Source organism: Tamandua tetradactyla, chromosome 1, assembly GCF_023851605.1.
Source record: "Tamandua tetradactyla isolate mTamTet1 chromosome 1, mTamTet1.pri, whole genome shotgun sequence".
Classification (NCBI taxonomy): Eukaryota; Metazoa; Chordata; class Mammalia; order Pilosa; family Myrmecophagidae; genus Tamandua; species Tamandua tetradactyla.
Window position 1 is genome coordinate 194,165,450 of NC_135327.1, and position 10,800 is coordinate 194,176,249.

General features: G+C 43.8%; 1 long non-coding RNA gene and 2 other non-coding genes across 5 annotated transcripts in view; 2 read left to right on the forward strand and 1 right to left on the reverse strand.

Moving 5' to 3' along the window:
* LOC143687741 (uncharacterized) overlaps window positions 1-10,800 on the reverse strand; it is a 103,768-nt gene that overhangs the window by 30,429 nt on the left and 62,539 nt on the right. The window lies entirely within an intron of this gene.
* TRNAC-GCA (transfer RNA cysteine (anticodon GCA)) lies at window positions 806-877 on the forward strand. The gene has a single exon. It is a non-coding gene; the product is annotated as a tRNA-Cys (tRNA).
* On the forward strand, window positions 1,655-1,726 carry TRNAC-GCA (transfer RNA cysteine (anticodon GCA)). Its single transcript has one exon. It is a non-coding gene; the product is annotated as a tRNA-Cys (tRNA).

A 10,800-nucleotide genomic window follows, 5' to 3' on the forward strand; every position in this document is an offset into this window, starting at 1 on the left:
TATGTGAAATACATAGAATCACAAAGTCCATAGATAAAAAATTGCATGACAGGTTACTGAGGGTGGGAAGGAGGAAAAGGAAAATTATTGTCAAAGTATTCAGAGCCTCTGTTTGCAGTGATCAAATAATTTTGGTAATGGATTCTGATGAGGGTAACACAGCAGTGTGAATGTAGTAAATACCACTGATGTACACATGAAAGTGGACAATGTGGGAAATTTTGAGTTATTTAAGTTATCACCACAAAAGGTAAAAAAAAGAAAGAAAGAAAAGAATTCCCTGGTTCAAATCCAGAGGTCCCCCTCTTTGTCCTCATGCTAAGTAGCCTCAATAATGCTTCCCAGGACTACTCTTCCCTGATCCTGGTCATGGACCAGGAAGTTCATGGACTCCTCCAATCACACTCATCAAGGTTTAATGGACAGAATCACAGACTGGAGACATGTGTGGCGATGTGCATAGCGCGTGTGTCTTAAAAGTGGTTGATCAGGATTTCTTCATATTGCTGTTTTATCATTTATAACATAAGGAAAAGAGACAAATAAATTCAAAAGTCCCTTCCAGTTACAAGTGCCAATGCTTCTCCATGCTACTTCTGTCACCATAGACCATTGGCAAGCAGAGATACAGAAATGAGAGCAGGGATCAGGATTGGTGAAACTCTGGAGGTGAGTCCATAGAAGAATTGATTGATGGTCCCATCTGCTTTGCAAAAATGAGAAATTCTCAGTGTGCCTAAGGAGTCTTCGTTAAGAGTTTACATAAAGATGAAAAGGCGATTATGTAGCTAAGTATTATAGGTAAGGGGGTATAGCTCAGGGGTAGAGCATTTGACTGCAGATCAAGAGGTCCCTGGTTCAAATCCGGATGCCCCCTACCATATTGGTTTTCCTAATCACAGAAGCTGTTTCTTGCATTCTCAGACTTCTGCTGGCTGGTTCTCCCAGGTACAGACCAAAGGGCTGTACATATAGAAGACTTTTGGGAATAGGCAGTAACAGGCAACCCCAAGTTATCACCCTTAGCTCCCCTCTTTCCATCAAGACAGCATGGCTCACTACATTGGTGCTCAGATACAGGGAGATACATTACAGCATTCAGGGTCTCATGTAGGCTAGATCTTTCACTCTGGGGCACACACTTCTCACATGCCACAGCATTCAGGGTATCATGTAGTGGTAGAACTTTCACTCTGGGGACTGGTTTCTCACATGCCACAACTTTCTCCTACATTTGTCCCAAGCCTATCAGACCAAGCCCTGGCTTAGAGACTCTTCTAAGAGAAACAAGGAATCTGCATTTGGAATTCTGTGAAACCATCTGAACTACAGTTCATTTCTGTCTTCACTGGAGGCCCAGAGGAAGAATATCTGTGTATTTTGGGAAATCCAATGGCCAGCACTCCAAATAAACTGAAAAGGTAATAGATAATGGGCCAAGGGTCCTACAGGAATCTCTCTTCTTCCCTACTCCAACCTCCACCCAGAGACTGAGGTCAAGAAAACTGCAGATCTGTGGGGAAGGTGTTTCGTTATGAGTCATGCCTAGCAGCTTCCAAGACACCAATCCAGAGAGGAAGCAATAACTGCATTTTACAGAGCTGAGTGTTACTAGACAGGCAAAAGGTAACAACTAAATTGCACAAATGTGGCAGGGGGTGTAGCTCAGGGGTAGAGCATTTGACTGCAGATCAAGAGGTCCCTGGTTCAAATCCAGGTGCCCCCTTATTTGCCTAAACTTTTGGTAGTTCAGGCTACCCACATACTCCTTCATGGACCTTACACAAGCCTGAAGAGGTCTCCACATTTGGAGTGAGTAGAAACCCCCAGTTTGGTAACTGAGGACACCTACATACTGCTTCATGAACCCCAAACAAAGGATTAAGTGTTCTCCACCACTTGTGGTTTCTCAGAGAAAGTTCACAGAACCTCTCTCTTGAGACTGTATAATGTAGAGTCACAGTGATGTGATACCGAAGTCTATGGGGATCATATCCCCAACCACACTGTGTTCCCTGAAGGCACATGCTGTTGTGGAATCCTCCCACCTCACAGTGTCCCATACTGAGCTCTCAAAACTTTCTATGAAAGCTGGAATTGAAGATATGCTGAGTTGAAACAACCTGGCCAAATGTCAAAGGGGTGCTTCAGGATAGAGACAATCTGCAAAGACTCGGAGAGGTGCTTTAATTTATACTCCTGGCATTCAATGACTAAATATGGGCTAAGTCTCTGAGAATATCGAACAAACAGGTAAAGGAATGAAGTTCTGATACATGTGACAACATGGTGGTTTGAAGATATCATATTGAGTGAAATAAGCCAGACATAAAAGGGAAAACATGGTACTGTCTCACTGATGTGGAAAATAAGAATAAGAAAAATCATGGAGTCTGTAATTGAAATAGAGGTTATGGGAACCCGGGTGGGGAGTACAGGATGGTGAGCTAAGCCTTAACTGGTACTGGAGTTCTGTTTGCATGTGATTGGAAAAGTTTGGGAAAGGATTATGTTGATGGTAGAAGAACACTCTCAGTAACATTAACACTACTGAATTATGCACATGATTGTGTTTATAAAGGTGAAAAATTTTCCCTGCATATATGTGACTAGAATAGAAATTTTTAAAGAAAAGCTGTTGTAGTGGAAAACAGAAACAGTGAATGCTACTGTAATCTATAGCCTATAGTTAATAGTAAAATTGTAATAATATTCTTTGATGAATTTCAACAAAGGTAACACATTAAGGCATAATGTTAATAATATGAGTAATATGGGAATTCTATTTTCTGAATGATACTTCTGTAAGCCTACAACTTCTATAGAAATCACAATAATAGTATCAATAATAGTTAATCCTGAGGAAGAGTATGAATCTGCTTTCCAGGGTTACACAATTATAATATTCAAATGTCCAGTTTTCAACGGAATATCACAAGTCAATAACAAATCAGGATAGTGTTACTTCTTCATGGGAAAATAAGTAAATTGACAGAAACCATCCCTGAGGAGGCCTTGACACTGGCCTTACTAGACAAAGACTTTAAATCAACCATCTAAATATGTTCAAAGATATGAAGGAAAACACGATCCAGAAACCCAGGAAATAAGAAAAGCTACATACAAACAAAACAATGTATACAAAAAGCTACAAGTTATAAAAAGGAACCAAATAGAACTAATAAAGTATCAGTGGCAAAGAAAGTTCAAATAGAGCTGAGAGGCTACTCTGGAGGTTGCTCTTACACAAGCTTCAGTTGGACATTGCTACCTATCATAACCTGTCAACCCCCAACCAGGACCATTCCAGCCAATCCTAAAGAACACCTACGTCAATGTATAAGATTCCACAAGGGTTTCATGCATTAGTGTAACTTTACAGAAACCTACAACCTGCAGATGTATCCCTGGACCAGATAAGTCCTGAAACCTAGAGGGCCCAGCCTCTCCAGAACATCAGACAGTTCCATCTCCCTACCTAATATTAGTGACAGACCCTTCCAACATGAAAAAATTAGAGTGGTCATAGCCCAAATACCCCTAAAGAGAGGGATAGAAACATCAAAGGTGATGGTGGAGTTATACAGAGAAGATAGGCTTTAACAAATGAATATGATTGCTGAATCATTAAATTGATACCTCTTTTAGTCTCCAGTATCTTAGAGCAGCTGGAAGTAAAAACCTAAAAGTGTAGAATTGTAACCCACGTAAAAGTCTGAAATTTGTTCTACAACTAATTGTGGTGCTGTGCTTTGAAATTTATTACTGTTTTGTATATATGTTATTTTTCACCAAAAAAAAAAGAAATAAAAATTCATTTGTGATGATAAAAAAATATTTAAGCCTTCTAGCCTCCTATATTCTGGATCAGCTAGAAGGAAAAATCTGAGAGGATCATATGGTAGCCCATGACAAACTCTGGGATCTGTCCTGTAACTACTTGTTGAAGAGTGCTTTGAAAACTATTGCTTTTTTATTTCTTTGCTTTGTATACGTTATACTATACAATAAAAAAAAGTTTTGTTTTTTTTTTTTAAAAAGGAACCAAATAGAAATTCCAGAACAGGAAAGTATCCCTCCAGCTGTGAAGATCAACAAGGTTACCAGGGGTGTGCTCAGGCAGGGTTTGAGGGAGCGGAGGCTACCTGGCGCACACTGATGTGATGAGGGAACTAAGGGCTGGATCATGGCAGCAGGGAGGCCAGTGATCAGAGAAATAGCGCTGACCAGGACATCCCATCAGGACTGCCAAAGTTCTGGTGTCCACACTGGTAAAAGTTGATAGTTAAATAGATAGTTAGGTTAGTGGGTAAAGCTCAGGGAAAGAGCATTTGACTATAGATCAAGAGGCCCCTGATTTAAATTCTGGTGTCCCCTATTTGCCTTGTTTTTGTATTGAATTGTTTTGAATTTCCTCAGAGGACAGAAGACTTGGCTGGTATCAAGTATTCTTCTAAACAGTGAACCATGAGGCAGATCATAACTCTTTGATCAACAACTTCTTAGAAGTGCACACACAGAGTATGCATTTAAAAAAGATCTCTCAGGTACATTTACAAAGCACTGCTCTGTTTCTCAGTCAGCTCAGTCTTTATCCCACCGGTCCTGGGACTGAGATTTCACTTTTCACCTGTATTCCCATCTCCCCAGGTCTATGTGTCTTTATCTCCTGCTGCATATTCCATTGTGCTCAGCTTAGGCTAAGAATACAGGAGGACTTGGACCAATAGTAGCTTCATGGACTCTACTGTGGGATAGGTGCTTAGTTTCCTGAGTTCAGCATATCGGGCATAGATTGGTGGCGCTGGCTTTAGGCTCCAGATTCAGTAGTTCACACTGGGTGCTGTTCCAGGGTCACAGACACACACACAGACTCATGCTGTGCCCTTTCCAGTCCAGGACCTTGGGGAGAGCAAGGTTCTGGGAAGCTCTCTGAGACTAAGTCCAAGGAATGAGACCATGGAGAAAATGGTGAAAGTCACCTGGTTACCAAAAGGTTCCAGGGGGCCCATTTTGGATCATTCTCCCTTCCACAACCAAAGGTAACCAGCATTAGAACTACATTTGTATAGAACTTCATTTTAATGGAATCATACTAGTATAATTTCTTTTGTGTCCAGCTTCTTCCACTTGATGTATGTTGTATGCATGAGTAATTTGTTCTATTTATTGCCTGTTGGTATTCCATTGTATGGATATATACTATCTGCTCATCCATTCTCCTGTTGAGGGATGTTTGGTTTGTTTCCAGTTTTTGGCTACTAACAATAAAGCACCTATGAATATTCTCCAAACAAACAAACAAAAAAATCACCTGGGGCTTCCTAGAGGATCTGACCTCATCCTACCTGCCTCTTTCTCTCCTCCATGAAGGCAGATTCAGAATCATGGGACTCAGTAAGATAAAGGAAGCTAGAGTCACAGTTCCACAGCGAGTAAAAATAACAACAGGTAGGAACCACCTGGATTTGAACCTTTTGATCTGACTTTAAATGCTCACCTCTTCTTCATTGTCATTCTAATGATAAGTTTGACTACTTTAATTATATCTAGATTCCTTTAAAACCCAAGTTGCCCTCTTATTCCTAGTCAGTTATGAGGCCTGTTCTACTGCAGATGGAAGGCATTCCTTCTTGCCATTCCCTTTGCACAGTCCCCTGCCTCTGCCCACCTGGCCTCCTTCCATGTTTATGCCCAGCAATTTCCATCAGACCACAGGTAAGGACATCAATGTAAAAGTCACGGGTGTTTCAGTGGAAGGTATATGTGCTATTCTAAAACAGTAGCTCCCAACTTGGACTGCCCATAACAGTCATCTGGTTTGAGGGTAGTGAGAGCAGAGCAGTGTGCTTTTATAAAAAGCAAAGTTTGCAGGCTCCACCTCAGATCTTCCAAATCAGAATATTTGGGAGTGGGGCCCAAAGCTCCATTTTTAACAAGCTCCTCAGATGATTCTAATAAAAAGTCAGAATTGGGAACCACTGATTTAGTTTCTTGCTTCTTTTCCTAAGCTTGAAAAGAGAGTCTATAATTAACAGACATGCCCAAGCACACACACACCTCATTAATAATAGGGTCCTGACTAGATCCCACATTGCTGCTCTTGGCTCTTTCCACTAAGCCCACCTGAGGCAGGACATGACCTGACCTGCTGCCTTCATTTACTTCCCACTCCCCATCTGCTGAAGCACTTGCTGGGTCAATGAGAAAGTCCTTCCCAAGAAATGATACACACTTCCTCAGAGTAATGGAGAGTAGGGAATGACTTCCAGTCTATGTCTAGTACTAAAATCACAGGGGCATCAGAATTTAAACCATGGACCTCTTGACCCGCAGTCAAATACTCTTCCCTTGTGTCAGAAGCCCAGTTCAACCATGATTCTTAATTGATGCTATTTAATGATTGTGGCCCGTCCCAGGGATCCTCCAGTAAATTGTAGTTTTGTTTATTCAGGCTCAGTGACCTGACTGACTCACCTCAAGCAAAATAACTACTTTCCAGTCATAAGTTACCCTCCCCTAGCCCACTGACTCCCTCATTTCAATACCCAGAAGCCTTTTCTACCCTACCCTGTACATTGCCTTACTTCTTTCCTTAACTGGGTGCATCAGCTTTGAAAATCACTTTATTACTAGAATAACAACACCCCTCCCCATGACTTCCCGCTTACTGCAGCTCCTCCCTGTGTCCATTTATTCTAAACTCTGCCTCCCTTTTCTCTACCCCCAACCTCATTCTTTTGATCACTGACTGGATTTTGCTTTCTCTTCCATTTCCTATCTTTCCTGTTCTTTCTTCAGACATGCTGGGCTGAGTATATGGATGGCACTTGGCCAGAGTGCCATCCTGGAAAACAGTCCCAGCTGTCTCTGAAGGCTTCAAATCAGTAGGTCAACACATCTGGAGAAGTGGGGACTGACCTTAAATCTGCTGTTTTGGGGTCCAAAGCCAAGGTCCAAAAGGATACCTGAACTGGGACAAGAGATCTCTTGTTCTGCTGACTCAGCACTTGCCTAGGCAAGTCACACCATATCCTAAACTGTGCACCTTTCCTGTGCAAGATGCCTCTGCAAGGAGACCCCATATTGCCCCCTCCTGTAGCCAAAGACCATATGGATACTAAATTGTAGCACAGGGGTTCTGAGGTCAGAAAGACACTCTCTACTCCCAGATGGCTTGGGTTCTCACAATGATTGGGCAGCATCTGGCATTTGGTGGGTGAGGACCAGGGATGCTAGACATTCTGTTTGAAGTGCTATACCCAGACAAAGAGGGTCTGCTTTAGTTGCATGGAGATTTGGAGGAGAGTTTGGATCATTGCATTAAATTTGCACCTCCTATCAGAAATCTTATAAATTTTGGAGTAGTACTCTTTCCAGATAAATATTCCAACTTTCACACAGGAGATAACGAAGGCAGTGAATTTAACTTAATTACTACAGGATCAATAATTTTAAAGGTTGTGCTTACCAGGTCACGGATAGGGGCCTGAGGACCGTCCTCAATTTTTCTAAGTTTACGCCTTATATCTGGAGCCGATCGGGATATAAAGTGTGTGGCTAAAACAGTTTTACCAGCCTCCGAGTCGGGGTCTAGGTGGGTATATTGGGAGAGGGCTACTGTAGGCCAGTGTAGAAAAGTGGCCGGGTTTTCATCAGGACCCTGGGTAATTTCCCTTAGCTTGTGGAAGTTTATTACTTTATGTGAAGCTTTCTGCATGCCTACTATGAGGCATGTAAGCATTTTGTCCCGTCCAGTCTGCCTGTTTCTTCCTGCTGGAGTGTCAACCTGATATTCCCACCCTGGCTCTTGGTCTGGCACTGCCTCGGCCCCCACCGGCATGGTGTGGTCGGTTATATGCACCTGGTTAGCATGAGCCCTGGCTGCATTGAAAATACGGTCCATTTCATCTGTAGTTAGGGAAGAAGAGCAGATTATATGAATGTTTATTACTAGGTGCATAGTAGGAGAGCAGATGGCTTAGTGGCCAAAAATCTGTCTCTCTGAGTTTAGGGTTTCAGGTTTTCAAGGATATTAGTAAGGGGAGATGAGGGAGGTCATTTCAAATAGCAAGTTCAAAGCAGAAAAGGAGACAGGGTTTTTGGTATCATTTCAATAGGAGAACCTAAACTGAAAGGAGGGGAGGCACAACTATCACTTCAATACTAAAGGTGTAAGCCATAGGGGGCAGACAAGTTATCTTTCACTAGCAGAGTCTAGCTGATAAGATTTACAAATGTCCAGGGCTGAAACAAGTTAATAGCTGACTTCAAACTCTTCATTAGCCTTAGGGCCTTTGCCCTACAAGAAAATAAGCAGACAGCTCTCACAGTCACAAGGGCACAAAATAAGGAGTTTTACAATCATTTCAGATATCAGAGCAGCTGAATTATAGTCTAGGGAATTAAGGTATTCCCCTGTGTCTACTCTAATATACCAGAAAGCAAAAAGCAATATCTATATAATGAGTCAGTAATCAAAATCATCCCTTAAATCCTAATTTCTTAGTTACAAACCCATCTGGAGGTTGTAGGTTTCTGGAAAGTTATCATAGTGCCTGGTATTTTTGTAGAAGCTTAGATAGAGCCCCTAGGTGTTCTTTATGGTTGGCAGGAATGGTTTTGGTTCGGATTTAGCAAACCATGGTAAATAGTAATATATAGCTGAAGCTTGTGTAAGAGCAGCCTCCAGAATAGCCTCGCGACTCTATTTGAGCTCTCTCAGCATCTGATACCTGTTAGGGTTGGGGGAATGGGGAAGGGCACTGCAACTGGAGCTGCGGAGGCTGTGTCACCCCTCCCAACCTGACTTCTGGAACTAATGAACTGCCCCTTCCAGAGTCACCTGACCTCCATCCTTAAAAGCTGCCCACGCCAAAGCCTGCACACGGACTCACCTCTCTCCATCTTGGGTTCAGTGAGCTCTACCCGGGAGTGCAGAAATAAACTCACCCACTTTAAATTTCCTGGTCTACCTTTCTTCTTTCTCACCCTTTCACCTCCTAAACCTTTCATCTTGGTGCCAAAACCCAGGAGAGGAGCGCAGGTGCCGCCTGCCTGGCCAGGGGCACCCCGGCTTCCTCTCTCCTCCTTCCTCCACATAGCCAGCAACAAGGGATCCTTCAGCCCGCCGCTGCATCCACCACAGATTGAGTAACTTCCTTCCCTCCTAGCCCTGCTGTCAGGTCTCACCATTCAGAGAGAGCCTGTCCGTAACTTACTCTCTGAAACTTGTGAATTCATGTTAGGTTCTCTTTCGAGGGCTGAGGTGAACAGGGACGCCCGCAAGCCTCACTCCCTTTCCCAGGACTCAAAAAGTTGTGGGGATGCCCCACTTCTCGTTTCCCTCCCAAATTCAGGTCCAGGACCTGAAAGGGCTTCAAACCAGGGTGAGACGTCCCCTGGGGAGATGAGCCCCCACTCATAAGAGCTCCAAGGACTCTATCAGGGCGTTGGGATGCCGATATCCCCTGGGCCAGTCCTTTGTCCTTCGAGACTCGTCAGTATGGGCAATGAGTCCTCAAAGATCAAATGTTATACTCCTCTGGGTTGTCTTCTGAGGAACCTATCCCACTGGATTTACTCCAAACATCTGGCCAAAACGCCTCACTCACTTTTGTAAAAAGTCTTGGCCCCGATATCACTTGGATAATGATTCTCATTGGCCTGAGGATGGGACTTTCAATTTTAATATCCTTACGAACCTCCGCAACTTTTGCCAGAGGAACAACAAATGGGCCGAAATTCCTATGTCCAGGTTCTTTTCCTTCTGCACTCCCGCCCCTCCCTTTGTACCTCCTGCTCTATGGCTCAGGTTCTCCTAGCCAAGGAAACTCCCAAATCCCCACTTCTCTCTGATGAAACTTCCTCCTTTTCCGACCCCCTTGATTCATCTTCCTTTAAAAAACCAGGGCCACCACCGCATCTTAGAAAACTATCTTCCTCTCCCTCACTCTACCCTCCCCTACCTCCAGTGGTGCTCCAGTCGCCATCTTGCCTTTCTCTTCCTCCTTCTGTGTCAGTGACATCCTGGTCACCATCTTGTCCTTCCCTTCCCCCTTCTGCTTTGGCAACATCCCAGCTGCCATCTTGCCCTCCTCTCTCCCCTTCTGCACAGGCAGCACTCCCACTGTCATCTTGCCCTCCTCTTCCTCCTTCTCCACCAGCAGCACTCCAGCTGCCATCTTACCTCCCCCCTGCTCCAGCAGCATTCCAGCTGCCATCTTATCCTTCCCTCCCTCCTTGTACTCCAAAGGCTCTCCCATTACTACCATACCCCCCACCCCCGACTTCGGCTCTTCTACTGCCAGCTAGTTCCTCGCTACCCTCACCTGTAAGCTCCCATACCCTCTCAAAAAGTACTTTACTCTGTCCCCTTCGGGAGGTTGCGGGACCTGAAGGGTTAATTCAGCTACACACTCCCTTCTCTCTGGCCAATCTTTCACACATTGAAAAACTGTTGGGCTCCTTCTCCAACAATCCAACTACCTATACTAAAGAATTCCAGTATCTAGTTAACGCTTACAACCTCACCTGGCATGACACTCATATAATCTGCTCTTCTTCCCTAACTACAGATGAAATGGACCGTATTTTCAATGCAGCCAGGGCTCATGCTAACCAGGTGCATATAACCGACCACACCATGCTGGTAGGGGCCAAGGCAGTGCCAGACCAAGAGCCAGGGTGGGAATATCAGGTTGACACTCCAGCAGGAAGAAACAGGCAGACTAGATGGGACAAAATGCTTACATGCCTCATAGTAGGCATGCAGAAAGCTTCACATAAAGTAATAAACTT